Source organism: Pongo abelii, chromosome 6 (genome assembly GCF_028885655.2).
Source record: "Pongo abelii isolate AG06213 chromosome 6, NHGRI_mPonAbe1-v2.0_pri, whole genome shotgun sequence".
Lineage (NCBI taxonomy): Eukaryota > Metazoa > Chordata > Mammalia > Primates > Hominidae > Pongo > Pongo abelii.
In genome coordinates this window covers 152,486,701-152,501,279 of record NC_071991.2, presented here as the reverse complement: position 1 = coordinate 152,501,279, position 14,579 = coordinate 152,486,701, and the positions used below count along the sequence as shown (strand labels likewise).

At 54.0% G+C, this 14,579-nt stretch overlaps 1 long non-coding RNA gene across 1 annotated transcript; it reads left to right on the top strand.

Annotated features, from left to right (window-relative positions):
• The first annotated feature begins 3,286 nt into the window (after positions 1–3,286).
• LOC129060527 (uncharacterized) lies at positions 3,287–10,696 on the top strand. Its single transcript, XR_008527337.1, has 3 exons — positions 3,287–3,415; positions 9,068–9,548; positions 9,737–10,696. It is a non-coding gene; the product is annotated as an uncharacterized LOC129060527 (long non-coding RNA).
• Positions 10,697–14,579: the final 3,883 nt, after the last annotated feature.

The window sequence follows — 14,579 nt, the reverse complement described above, 5'->3', positions numbered from 1 at the left end:
TCCTGTGGTCGTCCCACTGGGATGTGTGAGCACGTGACACAAACCCTTCCTGTTGCCGTCCCTCTCCAGTCCCTGCAATGCCAGGGAGCAGCATCACCAGGGCTGAGGCTGTGCATTCCGTAGTGTCTTCTGGCCCTACCCCCGTGGCAGGAGCAGGGCTGACTCGTGGAGTAACCTGTCTATTGATCTTATGTGGGTACCTGCAGTTTCCATGAAAATGGGCAGCGTCCCTCTATGCATCCGTGCCCAGCATCTGAGAACTGATGGGGAGAGGCAGGCACTGGCACGTGGGCAGGTTCCGGGGCCTCCTGGGCTAGCGTTCTGACTCCGGACCCATCTTTGTTCAAGGATCGGGTCAGAAATTACATGAGTGGAGAGGGTGGCTCACTGGGCTCCTGTGTGAAGCCGTGGGGCCCCAGGAGCACCACAGGCCAGGGACCTTGTTCTCGTGTGTAAATCCTTTGCCACATAATTGCAGGTGGATTGGTGAGTCGTTAAGGCCAGCCTAGTGAGAAAGGACCTCTCCAAAGAGCGTCCTGAAGACTCCGCATCCAGGCGTCTCTGGAGGAAAGATGCTTACACGGGGCCACCGTCCCTCTGCAGAGCCCGAGCCCTATACACCCTGCTGACCCCAGGCATGGCCTAAGCGAGGGCCCTGGGCGCCTTCCAATCCCAGAGGAGAAGGGGCGGGAGAGGCACTGCTTGACTCTTTCTTCAATTTACACAAAGCAGGAAAGACATTTAGCAAACCAGGCATCACATACTGAACATGCTCAACAGAGAGACAGCCCCAAATAAACTCTGCTAATGTTATGACTCTTGATTAACCCAATTTATCAGCGTCTGATTCAGATGAGCCCCAGAGAGAGCTCTTTCTGCAAAGAAGAGAGGCTTCTGCAGAGCACGTCTTCCTTGGGGACCCTCTAGGCCAGCAACCCCCACAGCCTCCATGCAGCACCGCAGCCCTCCCGCTTACACGTCTGCCCTCCGTGAGCGTGGGTCAGCGATGGACAGTGTCCTTTTCCACAGTGACGGCAAATTCCTGCTCTGGAGGAAAAAAGCAGCTTTTTCTCCAACAGAAATGCATCCAGGCTGTCCCATGGTGGTTGGGTTGTGGGGTTCTGGGTGCCCCCAGCCCCTCTGGCTCACTGCCCAGTTGGGCCCTCGCATGGCTGGGGCGAGCCAGCTCTCTGCCTGTGTCGCTGTCCCTGACCGTACAGGTCATTCCTGCCCATAAATCCACAGTGACTCCATTGGTATGATTTTTCTCCACTGGCCTCTGAGCTACCCGTGGAAAAGGACAGTATCTTCTTTGCTTGTTTCTAGTTCGTGTTACAGTGCTGTGCTCCAGGCAGATGTTCAATGCATATTTGCTAATAAATGAGTGAATGAACAGTAAGGGAAACTGAATTGTACCCTCAGCTCTTTCCCACAGCAAAGCGAGGAGGTTGGACTGCACACAGTGAGGACGCCACATGGCCCAGAATTCCGGTAGGGAGGTCTCTGGCTGTTGTTTACACCTGGCAACAAATGTTCCGAAGTACACAGGGCTGCGGAGTAACTGTGAGATTCCAGGCCTCTCTTTCCTTCTGACACTGGTTAAATGCCTCAGTGACCTGACAGTTGCTGGCTGTCTTCAGCTTCCCAGGTCATGCCTACACTCGCTGTGTCAGTCAGGACAACCTAGAGAACGCTGCAGTAACAAGGAAACTGCAGGGCTCAGAGCCTTAACACAACGAGGGTTTCCTTCTCACCTGTGCTCCCTGCTCCCCAGTGCTGGCTGGGGGCTCTGCTCCACGCCTCCTCTGGGAAAGACCGACTCAGTCACCATCGGGATGGATGACAGTTTTGTGGCTGAAAGAGACACTGGAGGCTGTGGAACAACCACTGAAATGTTCCAGCTCAGGGCCTGTCCCATGACTCCCATCACAGGGCAGCATCCGGAAATGGTTCCTCAACCACAGTGGCCAGGGAGTGCCACCCTCCCACAGGGCCCAGAAGGCTCAGGCCGAGCAGCCCTACTCACCGTCACTCTTGCCCCTGCCCCGTCTTCTAGCATCCAGCCGGGATGGCTGTCGAGCAGTGCCCTTGGACTCTGCTCTGGATAATGACATTCTCACTACGGTGACTCAAGCCGGCCCCTGTCCCTACACACCTCGGCGCACCCCCACCTCCACCCTGGGCTGGGCTGGGGTAGGAGGTGTGGCAGAGGCAGGCAGGTCAGACCAGGCAGGAGGGAGCTCAAGGGAGGAGTTGGACCAGCTGCAGCTTTTACAAACCACGCCGGCTTCTCCGTGTGCGGAGATGGCCCTAGAGCTTGTCCCTGCCCTTCGAGTCAACAACAGGCCTGGAGTGGTCCCTGGCACCTCCAGGGTTCCTACCAAGGTGGGTGTCAGAGACCCCTGAGGAAGAGAAAGACAGAGTCACAGATTCCATGAGCTGAGGACGGGGCAGCCATGGGGCATACACCCCAGGCAGGAGCCTGGAGCCTGCAGTGACCACACGGGCGATGGAAGGGGGCCCAGGAAGAGGGAATGGAGGTGGGTGAGCATGGGCATGGGGAGGCCCCAGGAATGGAGCTGGAGGGTCTGGAAGCCAAGGCTGGCATGGCCCCAGGGTGGGGAAGCCAGGGCTTCAGGACCTCCACTACCACCGGATTCCCACCTTTCAGAGCCGTGTGCCTTCAGTGATGGATCCTGATCTGGAAGTGGCGTCCAGCACGGAGCACTCACTGTTTCTGCTCTTTTCTTCTGCCTTGTATTCTCCCAGGCTGTCAGGGAGCTGATGATCTCACAGTGATCACTTATGTGCACCAGGGAAGTTGGTAATGAGTCCTCCCAGACCTCTGCGTGAGTCCTTTTGACTGAAGTGTGTTCCTGGTATCTCTTCAGCCTCTCAGTCTTCAAAACAGGGAAGGCTAAAGGGCAGACTGTCCTCTGTCTCTGCAGCCATCACACTGCTCAGGAGAATAGCACCTGCTCCCTGGTGGCCTCCAACGACTCCTCCTTCATCCCTGTGATCGCGTCACTGCGATTCCTGCAATGGCAAAGGGAACCCAGACGCAGGGCTGCCCCTTGCTCCGCGTGGGGTGTGAGCTGCATGAGGATGTCTGGCACGTCCTAGAGTCTCAGGGGCATCCCAGTCCCATCCTGGCTTTGCTGAACTTTGATCCTTGCCCAGAAAATGATAATAAAATTTAAATCTACTCCCAAGCCTGTTGTGAAGATTTAGAGCTAATGCATGTAAAGAGTAAGGTGCATGTCCCACCACCCTGTGAATGCTCCAGAATGTTCTAGAATGTTCTTGAATGTTCTTACCATCACTCCTTGTCACCTGGGGTGCGTGTGGGTTAGTCACCTGTGATGGCCTACGCCTGGAGCTCTGTGCTCTTTTTCCAGGAAGAGAAACTGTGAAGGTGAGCAGGGTCACTGTGAATGACGAAACGCTGTCCACCCACTGAGGGTCGACATGGCCGTGAGTGGTTCCTGCATGCTGAAGAAACCAACACAGTCTCTCCTGCCTCTGGGGGTGTGCTGAAAGGCAGGTGACAGTGACATTATAAAATTGGAGGGGTGCCCTGTTACCTCCAGACAACATACAACTCACTTGCACGTTAAGCCTAACTGGCCACAGGTCACTTGAGCCCCACCTCAGGAGGGATCACTGGTGGGTCAAGATACTGTGTTTGAAAATCACTTTTCCAGTCAAATTCTGTCTCTTTCCCCACAGAGGACTTGGAGGCTGGGGTTTGATGCCTGAGAATGGGCAGCATCTTTCTCAAGGGAGTGAGAGAACCAGCGAGGCAGCTCCACTAGAGCCATAGGCGGGTCCCCCAGGCATGGGTGGGGCAGGGCAGGACAGGAGAGAGGAGGGGCGGCCAAGGACCTGGGAACGAAGGCCCCATGGCAGCTGCAGTGGCCCCGGCAGGGCTGGCAGAGCTGCCTCCTGCAGGGTGGGTGTGAAGAGGAGTTTGCCAACCAGGAATGAGACCTTCCCCAGCCTCCAGGGTGTGCCCTTCCCTCTCTCCTCCGTCTTCCCTGCTGTGGAAGGCTGTCTGGGAGGGCAGGTGACCCTGTTGCCTGTTTGCTTCACATCTGTCCTGCTTCGTGTGGCAGATCTCCCTGCAGGAGTGGAAAGGGTGGCAGTGCTGCCTCTCAGGGCCGGGGAAAAGCGTAGGAACCCAAACAGGTAGAATGGGAAATGGCGTTTGCCACTCTCTCGCCCAAGCCTTTGTGTTGCTAAGGAGAACAGGGTGGGAGGCTGAGGTGGTTGCTGAATGTCACAAAGAGAGTGAGTGGGGGAAGGCGGACCCCCAATCCAGTCCCCTCCTCTGGCAGAGATCAGGGGTGTGAAGAGGGTCCAGATGGGGAAAGGGTGCGGAAGAGTGGGATCAGGTGTGCCTTGTGGGCACTGTCGGTGGGAATGTGGGCCAGGGCAGCCACCATGGGGAATGCTGTGGAGTTTCCTCAAACATCTAAAAATAGAACTACCTACCACCCAGCCATCCCAGTTCTGGGTATTGACCCAAAAAAATTGAAGTCAGTATTTTGAAGAGGTGTCTGCACCCCAAGTTCATTGCAGCACTATTCACAATAGCCAAGTAGTGGAAGCAACCTCCATGTCCATCAACAAACGAATGAATAAAGAGTCCGGGCCATCACCACACCCTGGAGTACTATTCAGCCACGAAAAAGAGGAAACCCTGTCATTAGTGACAGCAGGGATGAACCCAGAGGACATTATGTTACGTGAAGTAAGGAGAAAGGCAGACACTGCATGGTCTCCCATCTACAAGGAACCTGAAACAGTCAAGCTCATAGAAGCAGAGAGGAGGGTGGGGGTCTCTAGGACTGGAGGAGGGGAAGCGGGGGTAGAATACAGTTTCCGTTATGCACGACGAATAGGTTCCAGAGATCTGCTGTTCAACACAGTGCCTCTACTTAACAATAATCATGAGAAAAGATCGGCTGCACTCAGGAGCACCTGCTTCGGGGGTCTGATGGGCAGTCATGAAGCTGGTTCCGGGAATCGGACCTGAGCGGCAGGGGAGGCACTGGCGCAGCTGTGGAAGCTTCCTTCTATCACTCTTCACAATAAATCTTGCTGCTGCTCACCCTTTGGGTCCACGCTGCCTTTATGAGCTGTAACACCACGAAGGTCTGCAGCTTCACTCCTGAAGCCAGCGAGACCATGAACCCACTGGAAGGAACGAACAACTCCGGATGCGCTGCCTTTAAGAGTTGTAACACTCACCGCGAAGGTCTGCAGCTTCACTCCTGAAGTCAGCGAGAGCACGAACCCACCAGAAGGAAGAAACTCCGGACACAACATCAGAAGGAACAAATTCTGGACACCCCATCTTTAAGAACTGTAACACTCACTGTGAGGGTCCGCGGCTTTTCTTGAAGTCAGCAAGACTAAGAACCCACCAATTCCAGACACAGCCAGACTGATAAACTCCTGACCTCAGGCAATCCGCCTGCCTCGGTCTCCCAAAGTGCTGGGATTCCAGGCATGAGCCACCGCACCCAGCTTGTTGTTTACACCCCAGTGTAAAACAAAACTAAAGCGCCCATCTGACATTGTTAATTAGGTTTCTGAGGAAGTGCCCTGTAAACTGTGGATGTCTTCCCCAGGTCCTGGAGGCCTGAGAGAGCAGGCTGAGGAGTGCAGCCCAGGAGGTGGGAGCAGGGAGGGATCAGCAGGAGCTGGGAGGATGCGACGCCCTGCAGAAGCCGTGACATCGGAAGGAGCCCCTTGAGGCTGCTGGGGAGGAGTTGGCGAGACCTGGAGCCAGGACTGTGGTGGGACTGGAGAGACACCAATGTGCCTGAGGCCAGGAAGGAGGGGAAGACATCCCATCCCTGACTCTGCAGGACAGGAGCTCCAGCCACTGCAGGCTCCACACCTGCAGCCCGGCTCCTCCCTCCACGTGCTCCCACCTCATGGGGACCCAAGCGGGTGGCCGCTGGCTGGGGCAGCCTGCTTTTATTCCCTTATCTGACTCCACCCTCATCCTGCTGATTGGTCCATTTTACAGAGAGCTGATTGGTCTGTTTTGATAGGGTGCTGATTGGTGCATTTACAAACCTTGAGCTAGACACAGAGTGCTGATTGGTGCATTTACAATCCTTGAACTAGACACAGAGTGCTGATTGGTGCATTTACAATCCTTGAACTAGACACAGAGTGCTGATTGGTGCATTTACAATCCTTGAACTAGACACAGAGTGCTGATTGGTGCATTTACAATCCTCCAGCTGGACGTAAAAGTTCTCCAAGTCCCCACTAAACTCAGGAGGTCAGCTGGCTTCGCCTAGTGGATCCCGTGCTGGGGCCGCGGGTGGAGCTGCCCGCCAGTCCCACTCTGGGTGCCCACACCTCTCAGCCCTTGGGCAGTCGATGGGACCAGGCCCGCAGAGCAGGGGGTGGCGCTGGTGGGGGAGGTTCCGCCCACAGTGGTGGAGGGGGGAGGCTCGGGCATAACGGGCTGCAGGTTCCCAGCCCTGCCCCTCGGGGAGGCAGCTGAGGCCCAGCGAGAGTTTGAGCGCAGCACGGGCAGGCCGGCCGGCAGTCCTGGGGGATCTGGCGCACCCTCTGCAGCTGCTGGCCGGGGTGCTAAGCCCCTCACTGCCGGCCGGCGGTTCCAGCTGGTCACTCCGAGTGGAGGGCCCACCCAGAACTCGCGCTGGCCCCTGAGCGCTGCTTGCAGCCCAGGTTCCTGCCTGCGCCTCTCCCTCCACACCTCCCCGCAAGCAGAGGGAGCCGGCTCCGGCCTGGCCAGCCCAGAGAGGGGCTCCTTCAGTGCAGCGGCGGGCTGACGGGCTCCTCAAGCGCACCGGAGTGGACGCCGAGGCCGAGAGCAAGCGAGGGCTGCTAGTACGTTGTTACCTCTCATGGCCAACATGGTGAAACCCCATCTCTAGTACAAAACACAAAAATATTAGCTGGGCTTGGTGGCGTTCGCCTGCAATCCCAGCTACTCGGGAGGCTGAGGCAGGGAATTGCTTGAACCAGGGAGGTGGAGGTTGCAGTGAGCTGAGATCGCACCACTGCACTCCAGCCTGGGTGACAGAGAAATACTCCATCTAAAAAAAAAAAAAAAAAAAAAAAAAAGCCCAGGTATGGCAGGCATGAGAGGCTGACCCTGCAGACCTCCCGGGAGAGTCCAGGAAACCTTTCCTAGGAGGACCAAGGACACAGCAAGGCCCTGTCCCAAGTTCACTCACGGGGCCATCTACCCCCATAGCTGCAAGCTGCCTCAGAGACACAGGCCCTCCCGCCCCAGCCGCTCCTTCCTCCTCCCATCCAGGAGGCCCTTCTGTTGTGCTGGAATGGTGGTGTTCCTCAAAACATCCGCTGAGCCCTAACGCATGGCACCGCCAAATGGAACCTTCCTTGAAGATAGGTCTGACCAGAGGTGATCAAGTTGAAATGCGGTCAGCAGGATGGGTGCTAACTCCATATGACTGCTGTCCTTACAAAAAGGGGGAACTGGGACATAGAGACAGACCCGCACAGAGGGAGAGCACCACGGAGAGTGTGGAGAGACCCAGCCACAATCCAGGGAGCCCCCGCCCCATCCGCCGAGGGAGAGCACAGGGTCGGGGGACAGGCCCTTCCCTAGCACTCTCAGAGGGAGCCTGGCCCTGCCCACACCTTGATCTCGGAGATCAGTCTCCAGCAGCATAGGATAAAACTCCGTTATTGAAGTCTCGGGTTTGGGATGCTTTGTTACAGCAGGGGCATCCCTGCATCCTCCCTCCTGCTCCCTGCTCCCACCTCCTTCGCCAAGTCTGTCTGGTCTGCTCAGTGCTGGGTGCTCGACCAGGCTTCCCCTCCTCTCTGGATGGCCCAGCCTTAACCAAAGCCTGACCACCCACCCAGATGGGGAGGGAAGAGGAGGGGAGGCAAAGGGGAGAGACAAGGAAGGATACAAGGCCGGAGGGAGGGAGAGATGGGGAAAAGACAAAAGAGGAGAGAGAAAGAGCTGGAGAAGGGGAGAAGAAAGATGGGGACAGAGACAGAGAGAGTGGACAGAGAGAGAGGAGAGAAAGAGACAACTGGAGAGAGAGAGAGAGAGAGAAAGACTGGGGTGGTCAGGGTTGCGGGTCGTAGTGTCCAGGCCTGGGAGCTCAGCCCTAAACCTTGCCGTAATTGATACTTTATAACAATGTAACTTTGAAGCAGTGGACTAGCTCCCTGCGCCTGGTGACTGAATAATTGAAGAAATGTTTGCAGGGCTGGCCTGGAGTGCTAGCAGCTGCGGCCTCCTCTGATATGTATGAAGCCTAATAAATTATGCCTGAGCCGGCAGCATGGTGGTGTGAGACTCCTGACCCCCGAGTCTGGGGGCCTTGGATGCTCTCTTCATGACGTTTAACTTCCGCCGTGCTCCCCAGACAGCCTCTGCCGGTTACTGAATCAGTAGAACTCCTTGAGGCTGCGGTCTGTGAAAGTGCTCTAGAAGCGGGGGCGTGGAGCTCAGCTTCAGGATGGGATTCCAGGAGCATGGAAACGCGGGGTAGTCCCACCCAACATGGAGCTAGGACCCCCCACATCCTCTTGCAATTCATTCTGTCCACGTCTCTCCAGTTGCTCAGAACTGCCATGTGAGCCAGGCGCTGTTGATGGGGGACGGAGGGATGAGGTACAGGGGAAATAAACCATCTCGCTTACCCCGGGAACTTGTCATTTGGGTGGGAAAAAGTCAGTTTCGATTTGTGGAAGTGCCTGCCCAATGCCACAGAAGAAACCGTGTCCAGGATGGAGGGTGTGGGTTTGTCAACTCCTGGTGCTGCATCCTCTGGCCCTCCTAGAGGCCCTGCCCCATAGAGTAACCGGTGTTAGCCAGAGTTAGTGGTGCCTGATGGAGAATGTCACACCTACTCACTAGAAATGGATGGGAAGGGGTTTGGCCCTTCTCTTCCCAACTCCATGTTCAGTGATGGCAGCTTGGGTGTTTGACGTTGGCCATGGTGGAAACACTTACACCACGGAGATCGACAGACTCTATGGGTTGGGATTTTCTTTTCTTTTGTTTTTCTCTCCTTTTGTTTTCTATTAGGAAGGCCGATGCCAGCATACCACTGAGAAGGTCATCTAAGTCCAGCTCAAGGTCCTCAAAGCCCATAGTTGCTGCAGTCATAGAAAAGGACCTCAAGCAGTGGATTCATTGTGCCTCCTTCTGCCAAGCGAGTAAACATCTCATTCACAGGACAATCATGCTGACTTTCAGACAATATTAAGATTTCCATAAAAATGGTTATTTGGAAAAGCACACATCTGCTAATATATCTGAGACATAAAACTCCAGCAGTCTTCGTGCAGTTAAAAACAGAATTTGGAGACATTCGTGGGCCCTGCTTCTCTACTAGTCAATGAATTCATCGTATTTATATATTTACGAGCTGGGTTTGGTGGCTCACGCCTGTAATCCCAGCACTTTGGGAGGCCGAGGCGGGAGGATCACTTGAGGTCAGGAGTTCGAGACCAGCCTGGCCAACGTGGTGAAAGCTCATCTCTATAAAAATACAAAAATTAGCCAGGTATGGTGGCGCACACCTGTAGTTCCAGCTACTCGGGAGGCTGAGGCAGGAGAATCCCTTGAACCCAGGAGGTGGAGGTCACAGTGAGCCAAGATTGCACCACTGCACTCCAGCCTGGGTGACAGAGGGAGACTCAGTCTCAAAAAAAAAAAAAAAAATTATGTTGAAAATACCACTCTTCTCCACAGGGAACACCGGCAGTGAAGTCCAAATGAACCAACTACAGTGGAGAGTCTTGCTTGCTGACCTTGCTGGCCTCTGGGTGAGAGTGGGTCTCACCACCACTGACGACCTACATTTCACCAGCTTTGCCCCCTGCCATCTCAGGCTAGGATGCTGGCCTCCGAGGGCTCCTTGCCAAGTGTGCCCGGACTCAGGGGCTCCCACACAGCTGGAAATTGGCTCCTTTGTGTGACTGGCTCAGGTCAGACAGCTGCTCCCGTGGTGTCCGCTGCTCACCCAGACACATGGGACCATCCTCCACCTCAGAGCCCTCCACAGCCCCCAGGTTCCAGCTGTGGTGACCGGCAGGAGGCTGCTGCAGACCCTGGGCTGCCCAGGTGGCCCCAGATCTCAAAGCTTCTCTGGACTGACTGCATGGCGCTCCCTCTGGGCCGTGGAGAGTGCCCCCTGCCTCCCAGGCCAAGCCAGCCCTCCCTTTGTCTCCCAGAAAGTGAGTTCTTCAGCTCCTGCTGGAGAGCCTCTTGCAGACCAGTGACCCCTGCTCACCTCTCCAGGCACCTGGGCAGAAGGCCTTTCTTTGTTCTCTTTCAGCCCAAACAAATCAACCTGCCAAGGCCAAGCCTGTTACTCAAACACATGGAAGTCACACAGTTCATCCGCTGTGCCCAAATGTGGGTAGACTCAGGTTTGGGACCTGGTAAGGGCCTCCCTTTGGAGAGAGAGCTGGTGGTGGCAGGACTCCCTCCAAAGCACTGACTGGCTTTGTTATCTGAGGCCAGTGACGGCATCTCTCTGTTCCTTTTGTTTCCTGTCCGCCAAACGTAAATAATGGTAACCCAACCTCATGGGGTAGTTGTAGATTGAAATGTGTTAATTGTGCAAAGATTAAATGTGTTTATCCACGCAGAATGCTAGCACAGTGCTTGATATAGCGCAGGCTTTTCATAAATGTTAATTATTATTATTAATGTGGCTATTGTGATCTTTGGAGTGAATGGATGCATAGTCATCTGCCTTGTGTCCAATGCAAATGCTTAGTTGTCCTGAATAACTGGCAACTACGCAGCATTTTGCAGTGAGAGGCTCTGGGCCCTAGGATCAAGCCGCTGGCCTGTGTAATTCAGTCCTCACAGTGCAGTGTGCTAGTTGGCATCAAATTTGACTGCGAAACACAGAAAAGGCCAAGATAAAGAAGATAGAGTGTTCTAATGGGGGACACCAGGGCTGGTATAGTGTGTCCACCTGCCAGGAGCCCAGGCGGCATCTGCTTGCTCTCTGTCACCCTTGGCTCAGATCTTCCATCTTGTGGACCAAGGCTCTGTTGGGCCTTCAGGAACCCAGAGGGAGGAGGGAGAAGATGAGACCAAGGATGCATCCATGCTGCCTTTTGAGGAAGTGTCTTGGCAGCTGCCATGTGGCATGTCACATACATCCCAGTGGCCAGAAACTAGGCTCAGCGAAGAGGCTGGAACAGTTTTTATTCTGGATGACCATAGGCCCAGTTAAAAATTGGGGGTTCCACTTCTAAGAAAGAGGGGTGGTAGTGCTAGCGTGGACTCCAGGTAGTGTCTGAAGGAATTTTTCTACCATTTCTCTTCCTGCCATTTGTGAACCCTTCCCAGTGTAGCAGGGATTTGATGCTCGGGACTAGGAACCAGTAACTTATGTCAGATGGTTCAGAGTCTGTGCCCACTCTCGACGGTCACTTATGCCCCAGCCTATCCCATATTTACAGAAAGGGGTGTCCTGCAGAGGCACTGATGCGGGTGCTGGCAGAGTTTTGGGGGGTGGTTGTGAGTTGTATTAGTTATCGAATGCTGTGTGACAAATCACTCCAAAACTTAGTGGCTTAAAACAACAGTCATTTACGATTACTCACAGTTCCTTTAGATTTGGAATTTGAGAGTGCCTTGGCCAAGAACTCTGTCTGAGAGTCTCTGTTGAGGTTGCAATCAGATGTCAGCTGTGGCCATTGTCATGGGTGGGACTGACAGACGATGGAGGATTTACTGCCATGGTGGCGCCCCTACATGGCTGGAGAATTGCCCTGGCTGCTGGTGGGAGGCCTCAGTTCCTCTCAACATGGACCTCTCCATGGAGCTGCTTGAACATCCTTGGAACATGGTAGCCAACTTCCCACAGAAGGAGCCATCTGGCCAGGAGAGAAAGACAGAAGCTACAGTACCGTTAATGACCAAGCCTTGGCATTCATGCACTGTCACCTCTGCAGTATTCTGTTGTCACAGGGGTCAAGCCTGATTCCATGTGGGAGTGGACTACACACGACAGGAATACTAAAAAAGGGGGTAGAGTTGGCATCATGGTGGGTGGCTAGCAAAGTGCTTATTTAATCAGCTTAGCACGACTGGCTGTGGCTCCATTCATCACTGTGGAAGTTCAGACAAGGAGAAATTAACACTGTGAATCTTCACAAGTTGACTTTAGGTCTCCTGAAGGGTCTCTTGACCTACTGGGATAATTAACTTGGGAAATGAAAAATTTCACCTTTTCCTTCCAATGGAAAAAGACTTTGGCTGGGAATTAGGGTTTTAGAGCTGGTTCAAGTAAAAACTAGCTACATCCTCTGGGCAAATCATTTAAATTTTATGCACCTTCTTTTTCTTATCAGTGAAATTGGAATAGTTATGTTACTTGCCTCATGTCCTTCCCAAGGATGTTTTGAGACTCCAATAGTAACAAAGGTGAAAATGCAGTCGATGCATTCTCCTTGGGCTAAAGTTCATGGCTGCTACTCGGCTGAGTATGAAAGTCTTCTATGAAAGTCTCCAATTTGTTAATAGCCCTTTTCTAGAGAAAGAGAAAGAAAACTCAATGAGATTCTCACATCGTCTAGAGGTGCCTCGATGACTCTTCCAGGCCAGAAGCTGTCTCATAGAGTGAGATTTGTAAGGGAGTTTAGTCCATGAGGCCCATTCCTTTGGCACGAATAGCTTGTGTTTCCAGGTGGCAATTCTTGGTGCCACCAGGATAATATTAGACGTGCAGGGACACACAACTTTGGCAATTTCAGGGACTCATAGACGCCCTGAAGCCCATCCATGAATTTCCCTAATGGTCGAAACTTCAAATTAAAAACTCTTGCCTTGCCTTGCCTTGCAGGGTGGTGTGTGAGAGTCACTTAGGTCAGCTATAAGAAATTAGACCATGTGTAAAAGAAATCAGGCTACAGGCAGGCAAATATTTTCATTAAAGTGGACGTTCCGACACAGGTCTCCTGTGAGGCCTCAGCTGCCCTCTGGGAAGTTGCTTGTCATTCTAACTTTATTAACCTCGACTTGTCCTGGAGTCAGACCTGCAGACCCAAGTCTCTCAAAAATAGCTTCCTGGGTCCTCCCAGGCTGGGGGGCCCTGTGATGAAGGCCAGCCTTCCTACAAGGGTACAGCCTCAGGGTTGAGACCCATACATGTTCTGAAGACAAGTGCATGGCTCTGTTAATGCAAACCCACGTCCACGGCTAGAAAAGTAATTCCTACAAGGGACTGATCTAGTTCTTTCCTAACCCTGACAGTAATGAAACTTACAGTAGTCATACCCTACACTCATGTAGCACACAGGTTAACAAAGGACTTTATCAGACAATGTTTAATTTGTACAACACCCTAAAGAGGCAGGTACTTGTTCTATTTTAAGGATGAGAAAGTTGGGGCTCAGAGAAATGAAGGGACCTGCCCAATGTTACACAGCTGATAGGAACGTGTGATCTCAGGCCTCACAACCACAAAGACGTTGCTGTTTCTGCCTCGTGCCACCATCTTCCTCACCAAGCAGGTCCTGTGAACCCTAGAACTGACTGTGGAGGCTGCTGAAGCTGCCAGCACACGTTCCCACCAGGCTGACACAAACCACGTTAGATGAATAACCAGGTCATGGGTGGGGCTGGCCTCTGTCTGGAGAGCCATCAGTTATGATAACCAAAGTCAAAGCCAGAGAGCTCCAGACTCCTCCAACTTAGGAATTTCCCATGCTAGGGCCAAGGCTGGGAGGGAGGGAGCAGCTTCTTTGTTCAGAGGATGCTGGCAGTGGGTCCTCCACGCTTCTGCATTAGTCACTGGGCTTTGGAGTGAAGGTCCCACCAGGCCAGCAGGCAGTACCTGGGGTCCACGGCAGAGGCATGGGAGGAGCTGAGCTACCCCCAAGCGAATCCCCTGCAGGTCAACAGAGGGGTTCCAGGTGGGCCGTGTCTAGTCTGGGTGGTAGCAGTTCCCTGACTGACATTATGAAAGCAGGGTGCAGGCTGTCCACTGTGGCTCCATCCCTCTGTGTAGCACACGGACTGCCCACACTCAGGGTGGTCGGCTGGTCTGGTCTTCTCCTCCAGGTGGAAGCCTGCATCCCCCAGAGGTGAGTGCCGCTGGGCTCGCCGAGCATCTGTTGGGTTTGCACCCCCATCTGTTTTGTTTCATTTCCTTTGTAGTGGTACTTCTCACTCCAGTCATAGGTTAGATTAGGATCCCTAGAAACAGACTCTCCGAGGGACCGCTGCCTCGTGCAGGTTCACTGGTAGTGCCCTAGGGAGACGCACCGGGGGGCTGAGGCTGAGCCTGTTGGCCTCAGTCTGTCCCCCAGGACGTCGCCCTTGAGCTGAAGCCTCTGTGGCTGGGATAACCTTTGAGATTGTCCTAAATTGAGACAGAGGGACTGGGTCTTGGTATCCCAAGTCACACAGTCCTTGGCCACGTGGCGCTCCTGGGAGGGGCTGTGACCTTCAACCAGGCAGGTCCCCTGCAGGTGCGGTAGGCTAGCCAAGGGCCCATCTGTGAACAGCTCAGCCCACATGCTCAGGAGCTGGGCCACGGTGTCCTGTCCTGCAGAGTCTCACCCTGCTC